At 42.2% G+C, this 16226-nt stretch overlaps 1 protein-coding gene across 1 annotated transcript in view; it reads right to left on the bottom strand.

The window, feature by feature from the left end:
* The window catches only part of LOC126482026 (dual specificity calcium/calmodulin-dependent 3',5'-cyclic nucleotide phosphodiesterase 1-like), a 671133-nt gene that overhangs the window by 248483 nt on the left and 406424 nt on the right, over positions 1–16226 (bottom strand). The window lies entirely within an intron of this gene.

Here is a 16226-nt window from a genome sequence, read left to right as displayed (position 1 = left end):
TTATTTCAATTCTTTCACTTATTACATTGAATGTCGTGTTACCTTGTGTTGCTCCTTACCTTGCCTAGTTGCACGTATTAAATCCTGTGCATGTCTGAATAGCATCTCTCCTTGTACCATGGGTAAAGCAACTGTTTCTGCCCTGCTTATGCTTACAGTTAAATAACTGGTGGAAATTAATATTAAACGACGTTTCATAACAGCAAGGAGATGTCTTACCCAAGGTGCAATAATGAGAAATACACCAGCATCTTTCTGTGTTCACTTCCTTAATTCCTCTCTTTGTTATCCATTGTCGGACTGAATTTCCATATTAGCTGGCTTGGGAAAGAGTAAGTAACATGGTCTCATATGATTATTTGTTTATCGTGAAACCTAAAGAGTACAACGACACTATTCCTTCCAAGAGGCCTTACTATCTTCGCAAACAGGTTGCGAATGTGAAAGCAAATTAACAGTCAAGAAACACAGAAGATATGAGGGTTTGTTGATAAATAACGCCTTTGAATTTTTTATGTGGAGACTCTTACAACTTTTTAAATAAAACTAACTTTATTAATACTCTACATCGTCATTCTTAATATCTACATATTTATTTCTTAACATAGTCATCCTGGCGACGAACACATTTCTCACAACGAAAAACCGTTTTGTTGATACCGTCACTGTTTGACTCTGCTGACAGAGCCGCAACCTCACCTTTCCTTGCACCGCTCCATCGTTATCAAAGATGTCCTCGAATGAGTTCTTTAAGTTTTGGAAGCAGGTGCAAATCGAATGGGGCCAAGTTGGGACTGTATGGAGGATGATCGATGAAAGAGAAACCAAGGCGTTGGGCTGCTGCAGATGTCGCAGCGCTCCGGTGTGGTCCGGCATTGTTGTGCCGAAGGAGAGGGTTATCCATGTGTGTAAAAAGTTTTCTGCGGTTAGAAACTCGATTACTGCACGGTGTTTCTCACGCATCGACACACTTACGTTACACCATGCGTGACACGTAATACCTCAACTGACATGGGAGACAGAACATAAAATTCGGAGGAAATACACTACTGGACCTTAAAATTGCTACACCAAGAAGGAATGCAGATGATAAACGGGTATTCATTGGACAAATATATTACACTAAACTGACATGTGATTACATTTTCGCGCAGTTTGGTTGCTTAGATCCTGAGAAATCAGTACCCAGAACAACCACCTCTGGTCGTAATAACGGCCCTGATACGCCTGGGCATTGGGTCAAACAGAGCGTGTACAGGTACAGCTGCCCATGCAGCATAAACACGATCTCACAGTCCATCAAGAGTAGTGACTGGCGTATTGTGACGACCCAGTTGCTCGGCCACCATTGACCAGACGTTTTAAATTGGTGAGAGATCTGGAAAATGTGCTGGCCAGGGCAGCAGTCGAACATTTTCTGTACCCAGAAAGGCCCGTACAGACCCTGCAACATGCGGTCGTGCATTATCCTGCTGAAATGCAGGGTTTCGCAGGGATCGAATGAGGGGTAGAGCCACGGGTCGTAGCACATCTGAAATGTAATGTCCACTGTTCAAAGTGCCGTCAATGCGAACAAGAGGTGACCGAGACGTGTAACCAGTGGCACTCCATACCATCACGCCGGGTGATACGCCAGTATGGCGATGACGAATACACGCTTCCAATGTGCGTTCACCGTGATGTCACCAAACACGGATGCGACCATCGTGATACTGTAAACAGAACCTGGATTCATCCCAAAAAATGACGTTTTGCCATTCGTGCACCCAGGTTCGTCGTTGAGTACACCATCGCAGGCGCTCCTGTCTGTGATGCAGCGTCAAGGGTAACCGCAGCCATGGTCTCCGAGCTGACAGTCCATGCTGCTGCAAATGTCGTCGAACTGTTCGTGAAGATGCTTGTTGTCTTGCAAACGTCCCCATCTGTTGACTCAAGGATCGAGACGTGGCTGCACGATCCGTTACAGCCATTTGGATAGGATGCCTGTCATCTCGACTGCTAGTGATACGAGGTCGTTGGGATCCAGCACGGCGTTCCGTATTACCCTCCTGAACCCACCGATTCCATATTCTGCTAACAGTCATCGGATCTCGACCAGCGCGAGCAGCAATGTCGCGATACGATAAACTGCAATCGCGATAGGCTGCAATCCGACCTTTATCAAAGTCGGAAAGGAGATGGTACGCATTTCTCCTCCTTACACGAGGCATCACAACAACGTTTCACCAGACAACGCCGGTCAACTGCTGTTTGTGTTTGAGAAATCAGTTGTAAACTTTCCTCATGTCAGCACGTTGTAGGTGTCGCCACCGGCGCCAACCTTGTGTGAATGCTCTGAAAAGATAACCATTTGCATCACAGGATCTTCTTCCTGTCGGTTAAATTTCGCGTCTGTAGCACGTCATCTTCGTGGTGTAGCAATTTTAATGGCCAGCAGTATACTTCTCAGCACGCCCTCGTTTATGAGATGGATCTGACGGATTGCTTAGTACTGCATTCATATATAGCCCTGGTTCCAGATTTAAATTTGCCGGGTTACATTTGTTTGGAATCATCTAAGTAAATCCCAGAAATAGGGCCATTGTAAAACTTTTTTTTCGCTCGACTGGTTTAATCCGTTTGAACTAGTCTATATCTGAAACTACAAAGTAGTCAAGACCAAACACGTTAACGAAAGGAACAAAACTGCGATCATTCCGTAAGGTGACCAGCCTTGCACAATCGACAGCATTACTACTAACGGGAGGTGCGCTGGCGCAGTGATAGTTTAGTCAGTTGTAATTAGAAAGCAGTCGTCGCTAGCTGGACGAGAAAGGGAGTGCGAATTGTGAATGATGTATAATCTTATTATGAATTTCGATTTTCGAGAATAAACCGTGTTACAAAACATCTTTGAGAAAATTGGCATCTATCACTAGCAGTCACACTAAACTGCCTAAAGCGCAGTTTAAAATCCAAAGATGTGTATTGCAACAAGATTCAGTCCGTCCGGCTTATAAAACTTTTGGGTTACTCAGATATCATGACTGAGTTAACAGAGCTGTGGTATCTGGTTGTGCAGTGCGAGAGTGAGTAAAAAACCGGTGTTAACAAAGTTCAGAACTTTAAACTGTGAACAGTGAAGTTAGGACAGTGCATCACTGTCAGCAGGTACGTGGGATGTAGCCACTAAGGTTAACTCAATAGTGCGTTTGTGAGGGGGCTGCCGCATGCATCAGTAAGGGCAGGGTCCGATAGTTCAAACTGTGGTGGCAGCAGGGCTCTATTGATATTCTGCCCCTGGAACTTTGTTTACACAGCGTCTCGGGAACCTAGAACCAATTACAGGTTTGCACACAGTGTATTTAGGAACACGCGTCTTGTTCTCATATGGACCCGCCAGAGCATGCCACTGTTTGTATTTAGCCCCGAACTGACCGTGTTCTCACACTGGAACAGCTACACGGTAGTTTAACATCTTCATTCAGATCTGCAAAGAAGCGCTGGACACAATCAGAATGCAGATGCTTATGCTATTTATTGGCTACTTCACATAAATTGATAAATTTGGTAAGCGTACAGAGCATAGGAATTCTTGTGTACCACGTAGTTTACTGTATAATATTTTTGCAGCGAGTTTCACATTATTCGGGGCATGGAAACTACGGTGGCATTTGTGCACACTCGGCATCCTACTTAAAGAGATTTCATTCACAAAAAATCGGTCCTTGGTGAACTTCCTACCAAAGATCAGTCTAAAATCTGATGCTCCAAAACTGCTTATCGGATTTGCTTTCAAGAGTGTAAGCATAAAAGGAGCTCAGCGATGACGGTAAAGAAACTGGTCTGCAATTGTAAGGAAAGAAAGAGGGATTCAACAAAAGTACAATATTTTAGGTCGACTTTACCGTGACTGTTATTGACACTGAATGAAACAACATGTTTACTGTGACTGGTAACAGTGAACTAGTTTCATTCAATGTCAATAACAGTCACGGTAAAGCCTAATCTAAAATGTTCTCATTTAAAGTCAATCTGCCCAATCAGACAATCAAGGCTATTTTCGTGTACAATAAACAGTGACTCGCAACAGTAAACTTGTTGTTTAATTCGAAGTAAAATGCGTTTGACAGAAAAGTAGGCAGTCTTAAGTAGAATAAAATTGAGGGAAACATTATAATTTTTTGTAGGAAAGTTGACAACGGTGCGAGTTATTAGCGTAGAATGACATGGAAGGGAACCAGTTCCCGTAATCAGGATCGTTGGACACTGAAAGGAATAATTACGAAGTACGGTGAACCTGATGTTAATGCCATTATAACAACTTTATTAGACTCTCCAGCAACCTGCAAATACCATCTGATGCAAGCTGCACATACAAGACACCTATCACAGGGCACAATTCCTAAACTCTCTTACCACTATCAAGACAGCGTGCTAAGCCTATGCAAAAAGGGTAGTGGATGAAAAACAGGACGAGCTCGGAGAATAAGGTTTCGTCTGCATCAGTGTCATGAAGATCTGACGGCATTCCTTCACTCTCAAGGTCACCCTCTCCACCTCCCTTTCCCCCCATGCTTCGTAAATCCAAGATGGCGATATAGCCTACTTACTGTACTTAAAAAAATTCAAGATGGTGGAATCGGCTTTTTACTATTTTCTCATAAACGATTACGCTGAAGCAGGCAGTGTCTGCCCACAAAGCACGTGGGCCGGGAGACAGGTATCGAATTGAGGCCTGCGCCAAACCGTACTACGTCGCTGTGCAGCCGAGCCGAGCTGAGTATGGTTAGCAGGAGACCCCGCAGAGGCCTCGCTCATCCCTGTTGCCACCAGGAGGCGTGGGTTGTGTATTCTATATAAGACTCATCTGCAGGGAAGCTGCTAGTCCATATAGCTAATTAGTATCAGAACAGCGTCATTTCTACTGTTACTACAGACTACCAGTGGTTCGAAACGTCTGACTGCTGACATGTTGGCGTGGCACCTGATAGTGGATGTGAAGCTGTAATGGAACTAAAGCGTCCTCAGTAGAACGGGAACATGGTGTTCATCGCATGTTCACGATGCATATAAATACAGAGGACTAAAACTTAATCTCCTCCAGCAGACATCGCGTTAATGTCGTGTAACTGTCTACAGCCTTGATAACGACCTTATTTTGGCGAGAAAGAGAGTCCACAGGTATCTTCAGACATGTGATATACATCTGAAGCCACTCATTCACGATTAGATCTCGAAGAGCTAACATCTTGCGGGGAACTGATTGCTATGGTTCATCCGTTCCAGATAGTCCTAGGCATATTCTATGGGATTAAGACTGGGTGATTTAGCGAGCTAGTCGATGTGCGCAAGGGTGCCAGAGAGTTTATCAAACCAGGAATGTAAGCGTGCCGCCCTGTTAACAGGGTCGTTCTCATCTTAGAAGACGGCAATGGCTACCATATACTTATCATGGAGATGTAGAAGAAAAGTCAACAATTGGTCAATGAGAATGTCATCGCAACTTGAATAAGTGGACCTACATATTTTACGAAAAACATCCCCGAAAGCATCCCAGCGGCGTGTTATACTCTCTCCATACATTTGGTGTTAATGTTCGGTTAGGCCCTCGATCCACTCGAGGCTAAGCATAATTTCAAAACAAGCAAAATTGCCATGTTTCGGACCACATTACAAGCCTTAACTATTCGACTGTCCAGTTTCTGTCTTGTTTGCCAAATTGAAGATTTACGTCATGCTTTGAGCAATAGCCTTATGCGAGGTACCCGATTCCAAACGCCCATTGCACGCAGTTCGCTTGGCTCGGAAAATGCTTGAGACGGACCTACATTCACTGACAGCAGGAGATCCTGTTGGGTTTCAGACCAATTATCAGTAACAAGGTTTGAGACTCTTGTCTTGTCTGTGTCAGTTAGAATCTTTATATGACTGCTCTTATTACATAGTGTTGCATGGCTGCGAGTGGTAAACCATTCCTTATAGAAAAGTGGGACGGTCCGCCTCATATATCAACGAGTAAAATGTCATTCACGGTGTGATCAAAGGCTCATCAAACACGATAGCTCCTTACTACCTTTCTGTTACGTCTCCAACTCCACCTATCTTACTTCGTTGATTCCATACAACCGACTGGCACATACACTCCTCTTCACCGTTATGACGTCTTTCCGGTCCGGGCTGCCTGAGATGACGACCGTGTGGCGTGAGTGTGCTTATTAGTGTGAATGAATGAATGTGTGTGCGTCTGTATCTTTTCTCTTCTGAAGAAAGCTTTGGCCGAAAGGTAAAAGTGTAACAGTCTTTTCGTTTTTCCTGTCTGCAACCCATCGTGTCATCTTTACACTGAGTAGCAATTTGTCCTTTTCCTTATTTACTGAAGCTCCAAAGAACTGGTGTAGGCATTCGTATTCAAATACACATATATGCGTACAGGTAGAATACGACGCTGCGGTCAGCAACACCAGTATAACACAACAAGTGTCTGGCCACGTTGTAATATCGGTTACTGTACGATGGCAGGTTATCAAGATTTGAGTTTGAACGTAGTGCCATAGTCGGTGCACGAGCGATGGTACACAGCATCTCCGAGGTAGCGATGAAGTGGGGATTTTCCCGTACGACCATTTCACAAGTATGCCGTGAATATCAGGAATCCGGTAAAACATCAAATCTCCGACGTTACTGCGGCCGGAAAAAGATCCTGCAAGAACGGGACCAACAACGACTGAAGAGAATCTTTCAAAGTGACAGAAGTGCAATCCTTCCGCAAATTGCTGCAGATTTCAATGCTGGGCCATCAACAAGTGTCAGCGTGCGAAGTATTCAACGAAACGTGATCGGTATGGGCTTTCGGAGCCGAATGTCCACTCTTGTACCCTTGATGACTGCCCGTCAACACCGACATTGGACTGTTGATGACTGGAAACACGTTGCCTGGTCGGATGAGTCTCGTGTCAGATTTTATCGAGCGGATGGACGTGTACGGGTATGAGACTACCTCATGAATCCATGGACCCTGCATGTCAGCAGGGGACTGTTCAAGCCGGTGGAGGCTCTGTAATGGTGTAGGGCGTGTGCAGTTGGAGTGATATGGGACATCTAATACGTCTAGATACGACTCTGATAGGTGACACGTACGTAAGGATCCTGTCTGATCACCTGTATCCATTCATGTCCATTGTGCATTCCGACGGCCTTGGGAAACTCTAGCAGGACATTGCGACACCCTCATGTCCAGAATTGCTACAGACTGGCTCCAGGAACACTCTTCTGTGTTTAAACACTTCGGCTGGCAACCAAACTCCCCAGACATGAACATCACTGAGCATTTGTGGGATGCCTTGCAACGTGCTGTTCAGAAGAGATCTCCACCCCCTCGTACTCTTAACGAATTTATGGACAGCCCTGCAGGATTCACGGTGTCAGTTCTTTCCAGCACTACTTCAGACGTTAGTCGAGTCCATTCCACATAGTGTTGCGGCACTTCTGCTTGCTCGCGGGGGCCCTACAAGATGTAGGGGCAGGTGTTACAGTTTCTTTGGGCCTTCAGTTTATTAAACTGCTGATAAGAAAAACTAAAATGATGCTATGTAACACAATCATCAGAGCAGTTCTAACATAGGGAGCAGAAACATGGAGTTTAAAAGGAAAGCGCTAGTTAAAAGGATTTGAAAATGAAGATTATAGGGAAATCTTTGTTCCATACTGAAATAACGAATCGCGAAGCTAGGACAGAAGATCAAACTCCACTTGCTATCACAGCAAGCATAAACAATAAGGATAATAAATTCTGGAAGACTTCAATGGGCAAGTCATTTGATGAGAATGAAAGAGGATCAAGTTTTTTCAAAAATATTCTTGGAGAATTCATTAGGTAAGAGACCGAACGGGAGACCAAGTAGTACATAGGTAAATGAAATTAAAACAATATGCAACACAATTGGTGTAAAGAATTGGCAGGAAGTAGCACAAAATAGAAGCATTTGGAGGCAACATGTGAGATCGGCACGAGAGCTTAGAGTCCTTTAGAACCCGAGAAGAAGAAGAAGATGAAGAAGTGGCAATTTACCCTAAATAATGATTAAGTGTGAGGTCGTCCTCATGAGTGCTAAAAGGAATCAAGTAAACTTCGGTTACACGCTACATCAATCAAATGTAAAGGTCGTAAATTCAATTAAATACCCAGGAATTAGAATTACGAACAACCTAAATTGGAAAGAACAAACAGAAAATCTTCTGAGGAAGGCGATCCAAAGACTGCTTTTTATTGGCGGAACGCTTAGAAGATGCAACAGATCTATTAAGGAGACTGCCTACATTACAATTGCTCGCCGTGTTTTGGAGTATTGCTGAGCGAAATAGGATCCTTATCAGGTAGAATTAACGAAGTAAATTGGGAAAGTTCAAAGAAGGGCAGCACGTTTTGTATTATCGAGAAATAGGGTAGAGAGTGTCGTGAACATAATACAGGATTTGGGGTAGTCATTATTAAAACAAAGGCTTTTCTCGTTGCGGCGGGAGCTTCCCACGAAATTTCAATCACCATCTTTCTCCTCCCAATGTGTAAATATTTTGTTAATGCCGAACTACACGGGAAGAAACGATCACCATAATAAAGTAAGGGAAAGATACACTTGCTCATTTTTTCCGGCGCGCTGTTTGAGAGTGGAATAATAGAGAATTATTTTCAAGGTGGTTCGATGAACCCTCTGTCAGGCGGTTAAGCGTGATATGCAGAGCAGCCATGTAGATGTCGGAAGTGGTGTCAGATATGATTTGCAGTGACTATAGATGTACACTTTTTTTTAGTCAGGAGGAATCCTTACGATTATGCACTGTGTATAAGGACACAGCTCAGAAAGAGAGACTTAACTGGGGGACGTAATTTAATAGTCCGTGCCTCATTAGAGGACGAAGAAACAAGACAGGGAGACTCTACATTCGCGGGGCTGTCTGTTCAGGCAGAGCCGTTTGTGCCTCCGCGCGTGACACGTGTTCCTGACAAGGCGTATTGCCGCACACAGATTCGCGCGCAGGTCCATTTCGCGTTGGCTGCCGCGTAATTGCCACGGCACGTCTGTTCGTGGCAGCCCTTCAGCCGCTCGGATTAATCTCGGACGTTTTTAAAGCTCGCAGTTTACGAGGCGGCACTTGTACTGCTCACTGTTGTTTAACTGCGCCGTCTGTGTGACGTTTATGCTTCCCGGAACACAAAACTGCCCCAGAGTTCACATTCCTAGCCGGAAGACGGGACGCACTGTGCCCACCGTCAGCGCGCGCGTGTGTGTGCATTTGTGTGTGTGTGTGTGTGTGTGTGTGTGTGTGTGTGTGTGTGTGTGTGTGAGGGGGTGGGAAGAGTGGGAGGAGGGGCACGGATGGATGTTCGGTACGATGTCCACATACAAACGTGTGTGTGTGTGTGTGTGTGTGTGTGTGTGTGTGTGTGTGTGTGTGTGTGTGTGTGAGAGAGAGAGAGAGAGAGAGAGAGAAAGAGAGAGAGAGAGAGAGGTGGAAGGGGGGGGGGACAACTCTCAGTGTTTGGTTTAGTTACTTTCGTGTTATCACTCACTACGATGTAGTGAAACTGGGCAATGTCTCACGCCAATTTTTAGTAAACATTACGATTCACCACTTTAGCACATTTTATGGTACATTAATTTTGTCATGCTACTCATTGGATCTGAGTTTTTTTATTTCTAACTTGCAAGTACACATATGCATCAATATGAAATGCTTTGGTGAATTGTGCCTGCACTCAATGTTAATTCAAGAACATCTCGTATATTTTGTCATTTCTGTATGTGTTTCATTCTTCTGGATATTATCTTATGATACATAACTAACATTATTGCATCTTGAAATGTTTGGAAATGGTAAATTAAAAATGTGTGTTGTAAATGAACATCTTTTATTTCAGTTAAATTGTTAAATGTCGAGGCCGCTAGAATAACTTTTAAGTAAGGTCCTTGCGTTAAAACTGTTGTCTGGGGGAGCTGTAAGTGTGACCTCGTGTCGTTTGAGAGTGCTTGTGAAGTACAGCCATAATGTGAAAGGACTGTATACAATGTGGCAGATTCAAAACTAACAGCCTAGGACATTTCATTTAGTAATTGTATGACTTTAATAGGGACCCTGAAATCCTTTTGCAAAAATGGATCATCAAATCTACAGGGTGTACAGTCTCATGGAAAACCTTCTAAAAACCGTAGTAAAATGTTACGATTACCAGTATTGAACGGTGTCAATAACTAACAAAACAGTGCTTGTTTATGTGTGGAATGTGCTGTCAATGATGGAATAGTATTTTTGAACGAGAGAAAAACTCTCCAACTTTACGTGTATATATATATATATATATATATATATATATATATATATATATATATATATATATATATATATATATATATATATATATATAGTATTTGTCCCTGTAATCTCATTTCATACCTCTCCCTCCGTGTGAATACAGTTAAGTGGAACTAATTAATTACCGCTAGAATTCAAGTTTTGTCATTGGCCATCTGCCATTCTTTTCTCGTAATGGCGCATTCGCAGCCATTACGCGAAATATAATGAAGCACATGATTTTCGGGCTTCACCCACAAGGTAACAGAAAAAATACTTTAAAAATTTTTGATAACAGGAAAAGAAAATATTTTTTGCAGAAAAGGTTTCATTAGATATACACGACGAATGCAAAGATAATAAATAATAATACGAAGCTCAAGCTTGCTTATGAGGACACTGACGGGTAAAAATCTTGTTTTTATTGGGGTAAGTATTGGTCAAATCATAATTACCAGTGTAGGTCAGTATGTAACAAAGTATTTACGTAACATTGAGAATAATAGTGCAGCTACGTGGGTGATTATATCATGTCTCTCTCTGAAACAATATTTATTTATCGGATATTAACTACTGCAGTTTTAAACAAACCACACGTATTTTTGAGCTAGCCATGTGTGTCGACAACATAAGTAAACTGTTACAACCAAACCTAATACTTCACTCGGAATTATTTGCCCACGTAGTAACAATGATGACTGTTAGAGTATATTTTAGCTGCTACTATGAGTGTGCGAAATATACGCGACATTACGGCTTATAAATATTCTCATCCACGATTGCAAATGTAAAAAAGAAGGCGAGAGAGAGGCGATATAAGGGCCAACAACGACAATGACTACTGATAGACAATCAACATGAGATACGTAGAAGAAATGTTCGATATGTAAAAACTCGATTTCACTTCACCTATAATTTAATCGTCCCTATTATTTCTTCTATAGGTGCAAACGAAGTGACGGCAGATATCTCTGAGTAAATTCTTAAATATTAATTCAATATAATAAAATAAAAGGTAGTAAGATCTACAGCTATATAACTATAGTACACTCCCTCAGCGAAAAATAAGCCAACATGCTGACCATTTGCAAGACAGTCTTAAGCTACTGTTGAAGATACGGAACGCCTTGGACAGTTTCATCGAGACTTGGTACAATGATGACTAATTACAGGGAGGTTTTTACTATAGGGATCTTTAGCAATCCTATACGTGAGGATGAAGTGAGATAGTAGTTATGTCATTTCATTCGTTGGTTTTGCCAACTCACAACCAATAACCTTCCACCTAACCCAGACCATTTGTTACCGTATACTACAAAAATATTATAGAGGCAAAGTAAATATTGGGTGTGTTGCTCTCTCTACCTGCTCATAAATGACACCAAACAACACCGCATCGTCACGTTATGATTCAAAATCAAGTTGCAATACGAGTAAATTCAATCCATCGACAATTTAGAGCTAACACGATGCCGTACATATATGACTTACTAATTGCAAAAATAGCATGTTGGGGTAAGATATCGTAGTGCACGTGGGAGTCAGGTGGGGGGAGGGGTTTGTGTAGCTGAAGGGGATAACACGGAAAAATATTCAAAAACTAATTAGTGTCGAATCCTTAGTTTGTGCATTTACTAGGCTGATTCGTGGCAGTCAGGATGAGTTTGAGTGGTTAGACACTGGACTCGCATTCGGGAGGACGACGGTTCAATCCCGCGTCCGGCCATCCTGATTTGGTTTTCCGTGATTTCCCTAAATCGCTACAGGCAAATGCCGGGATGGTTTCTTTGAAAGGGCACTGCCGACTTCCTCCCCCGTCGTTCCCTAACCCGATTAGACCGATGACCTCGCTGTCTGGTCTCCTTCCCTAAACAACCCAACCAACCCAGGATGAGTTTGACCCCTTGATGCCTTGGCTGACTCTTTGAGGTGGGAAGCTGGCTGGTGAAAGTCCTGAAGATAACTACCACGTAGGAGTGGAGGGTTTGGGATGGGAAAGAAGGGTTATGTGTACACTGTAAATGTGTAATGCATGGAGCAATTTCAACCAAACGTGGGAGTCAAGTCACTATTTACCTGCAGAAACGCAGGGGATATCATGTGATGACAGTGAAAAATAGTTGAAATTGAGTGAAAGCATTGATGGATTCACAGCTTTCGAGGTCGCTGGGCTAATTCGTGACAGTTCCGATTACTTTATATTGTAACCGGATGAGTTGACGAACAGAAGTCTGTAAAATGTTTTGAATTTTTTAGAAACGTGTATAAATATGTAAAGTTTCCCACAAGGCACTAAATACAAAAAAATATTCCCAAGCCAGCATTTCTGATTGCCTGGAATTGCCTATTCGTTTATTTAAACCAACCTAGTAACTGATTATTTATTATAATGAAAATAGCAATGTAATGTAGGTTTAAAGTGAGACAGCCGACTGACAGAAGTCTGATGGTTACTGCAGTTATACGCATGTTTTCACTAAGTCTCTGAGTTTGAGTGATTTCACTTACACACTTTCTCAATATTTTCGGCTAGAAATAACCCATGGCGTGTGTTGCCAACTTTTCTAGAGAGGTGAATGAAAAGCATATTTCAAAAAGGTCAAACTCTGTGTCATTATTTACTTATACTCGAATTATTCGGACTTCAGGCATTAAATGTGGTTGATTTTACAAGAGTAATAAGTGATGCTACATCAGCAATTTATGTTTAAAAAAGGGAACAATAAGTTCTTTATTTATATTTGTTGAAGCTTTGACTCTCTTCTCACTGGGTTTCACCCATGACCAGTAGTTCCCTTTCAGTCAATGCTGAGGTGATGCGAACAGAAAGCATATACGATGCATTTTTAACTGTTTCGTAAGTTAATCACTTGAATTTTAAGCATATACATTCACTTTTCGAAAGCATTTTTGCCGCTAGAAATATTTGTCACCATTCATTAATTTTCGTAATTAATGTAGTTTCAGAACATGTTTCATCCTTGCAGATACTTCATATCACACTGAATTTATCTTCAGGTTCAATTTTTTCAGTCATATAATTTCTTCCACTGCCACTGAGCGTTTCGACAGATCCACACACGAAGTTCACTAGTAAGAAAACGTCTATTCATGAACATAGGGAAAAGGCTGAATAAAAAGCTGCTTATTAGCACTCAGTAAAAAGCAATAACAGTGGCGACAGGCAGCAACAGACTGCAGTCAAAGGACGATTTAACAATGCCAAAATGTTGTTCGTCGCGATGTATTTGTTCCCTAAATGACGGTCGTTACTCGAAACACAAATGACATTATACACAATGTGATCAAAAGTATCCGGACGCCTGTCTGAAAATGACTAACAAGTTCGTGACGCCCTCCATCGGTAATGCTGGAAATCCATATGGTGTTGACCCACCCTTAGCCTTGATGACAGCTTCCACTCTCGCAAGCATACGTACAATCAGGTGCTGGAAGGTTTCTTGGGGAATGGCAGCCCATTCTTCACGGAGTGCTGCACTGAGAAGATATATCGATGTCGGTCGGTGAGGCTTGGCACGAAGTCGGCATTCCAAAAAATCTCAAAGGTGTTCTGTAGGATTCAAGTCAGGACTCCGTACAGGTCGGTCCATAACAGGGATGTTATTGTCGTGTAACCACTCCGTCACAGGCCGTGAATTATGAACAGGTGCTCGATCGTACTGAAAGATGCAATTGCCATCCTCGAATTGCTCTTCAACAATGGGAAGCAAGAAACATCAATGTAGGCCTGTGCTGTGATAGTGCCACGCAAAACAACAAAGGGTCAAGCCCCTCCATGGAAAACATTACCACAACATAACACCACCGCCTCCGAATTTTACTGTTGGCACTACACACACTGGCAGATGACGTTCAACGGGCATTCGCCATATACCCGCTCTCTGACATCAGATCGCCACATTGTGTATCGTGTTTCGTCACTCCACACAGTGTTTTTCTACTGTTCAATCGTCCAATGTTTACGCTCCTTACACCAAGCGAGGCGTCGTTTGGTATTTACCGGCGTGATGTGCGGCTTATGAGCACCTCCCGCCTCTCTACATAGCACTTGCAGTGGATCCTGATGGTGTTTGGAATACCTAAGTGGTGGTCTGGATAGCTGTCTGCTACGACCCTCTCCAACTGTCGGTGGGCTCTGTCAGTCAACAGAGGAGGTCGGCCTGTACCCTTTTGTGCTGTACGTGTCCCTTCACCTGTCCTCTTCACTATAACATCGGAAACAGTGGACCTAGGGATGTTTAGGAGTGTCGAAACGTCGCTTACAGACGTATGACATAAGTGGCATCCAGTCACCTGACCACGTTCCAAGTCCGTGAATTCCGCGGAGCGCCCCATTCTGCTCTCTCACGATGTCTAATGACTACTGAGGTCGCTGATATGGAGTACCTCGCAGTAGATAGTAGCAAAATGCAGCTAATATGAAAATCGTATGTTTTTGGGGTTGTCCGGGCACTTTTGATCACATTGTGTAGTCTAGAAAAACAGTTATTGGTGATTTTGGAGACGTCATTATTGGAGAGTGGGGGGTGGGGGGGGTGGGGTGGGGGGTGTATGTGTTGAGGTGGAAGAACTATTTGCAAAGAGTCAAATGGGACAAGATATTACTGATTGAGAGACAAAAAAGCGTATTTCAAGGAAGTAGGCTAAGAACCAGGACACAGATAGGAGTTACGAAGACAAGTGAATCGCGAGACATGTATGCTGTCTGTCAACTGATCTATTCAATACATTCTTAGCGGAGATTGCAAAAAGACTATGTTGGTATCAAAAATGACTATTAAGTGAGGCGTCTGTATATATTGACTTTCTAAATATGCGTAATTCATGTATACCTTTGTTTTACACGTACTCTGTGATAAAAAAAATACACCTATAGTAGTATAAGTACTCATTTCCATGATTCAAAGAACGCTTGAACTTCTGCTTGGTGAAGACAAAAGACAGAAATAATTGGATATTCTTCACAACAAAATTAAAACACAGTTTGAAGCAAAACAGAAAAAAAATAAAGAAAATGTAGTATATGTAGATGACATACAAAGGTACTTATTCAGATAAAACTGTTAAATGTTTTAAAAAGTATCGTGTAAAAATCCCTTCCCGGACAGCTAACAGGTGCTTAAGGTGCTACGTAAGAGTAAACAAGATCGTAAACTTAAAAGCTCTGGTATATACCGAATACAGATTTCGAAATACAATACGAAGGTCAAACTGGAAGAAGGTTTTGCGCCAGATATAGAAAGTACACCCGAAGACATGGAATCACAACGACGACCAGTCCCGACTATAGCTTACGAACACACCACTAATGAATTTGTTAGAAGAAACAGAAATTTTTCGTATGAAAAAATAAAAAATCTTGATTTCATTTTTGACGAACAGTGGTATTTTAATCAATTTCTTTGATGACAATCGAAGTTTCGCTATGTCAGTGATCGACTCATTGAGCTTAAAACAGGAGTTATCTTTGAAATCAAATGTTATCTGTTTTCGATTTTAGTTCACCCTATGTTTTTGCAAAAAACCAAATACGACTAGTCTTCCTCTTGCTGCGTTTTGTACCCAATCCGTAAGACTGTAAGGTCCTGTGTCTTTTGTTGTAGGTAATTTGGTGTGAATAATAAGAGTAATTAAGCTTAACTATGTTTTCATTTATTAATAATATCGTTAAATCCTTCTGCTAATAGTAAATAAAGTTTATATCTATGTCTCAGCCAGATAAATAAGTTGAAAGTGGTTGGTTTGTTGACGCAACGTTTGTGTGATTTCACTTTCATAATTTGAGCCTGGTATCTAATGTTCTTTCCGAAGTTCGATCATCACTATTACTATCACGCAAACCATTTATTGCACTGAAACTTAACATTATCAAGGAC

The sequence above is a fragment of the Schistocerca serialis genome, chromosome 5, assembly GCF_023864345.2.
Source record: "Schistocerca serialis cubense isolate TAMUIC-IGC-003099 chromosome 5, iqSchSeri2.2, whole genome shotgun sequence".
Taxonomy (NCBI): domain Eukaryota; kingdom Metazoa; phylum Arthropoda; class Insecta; order Orthoptera; family Acrididae; genus Schistocerca; species Schistocerca serialis.
The sequence above is the reverse complement of the archived record's forward strand: the minus strand, read 5'-3'. Positions and strand labels throughout refer to the sequence as shown.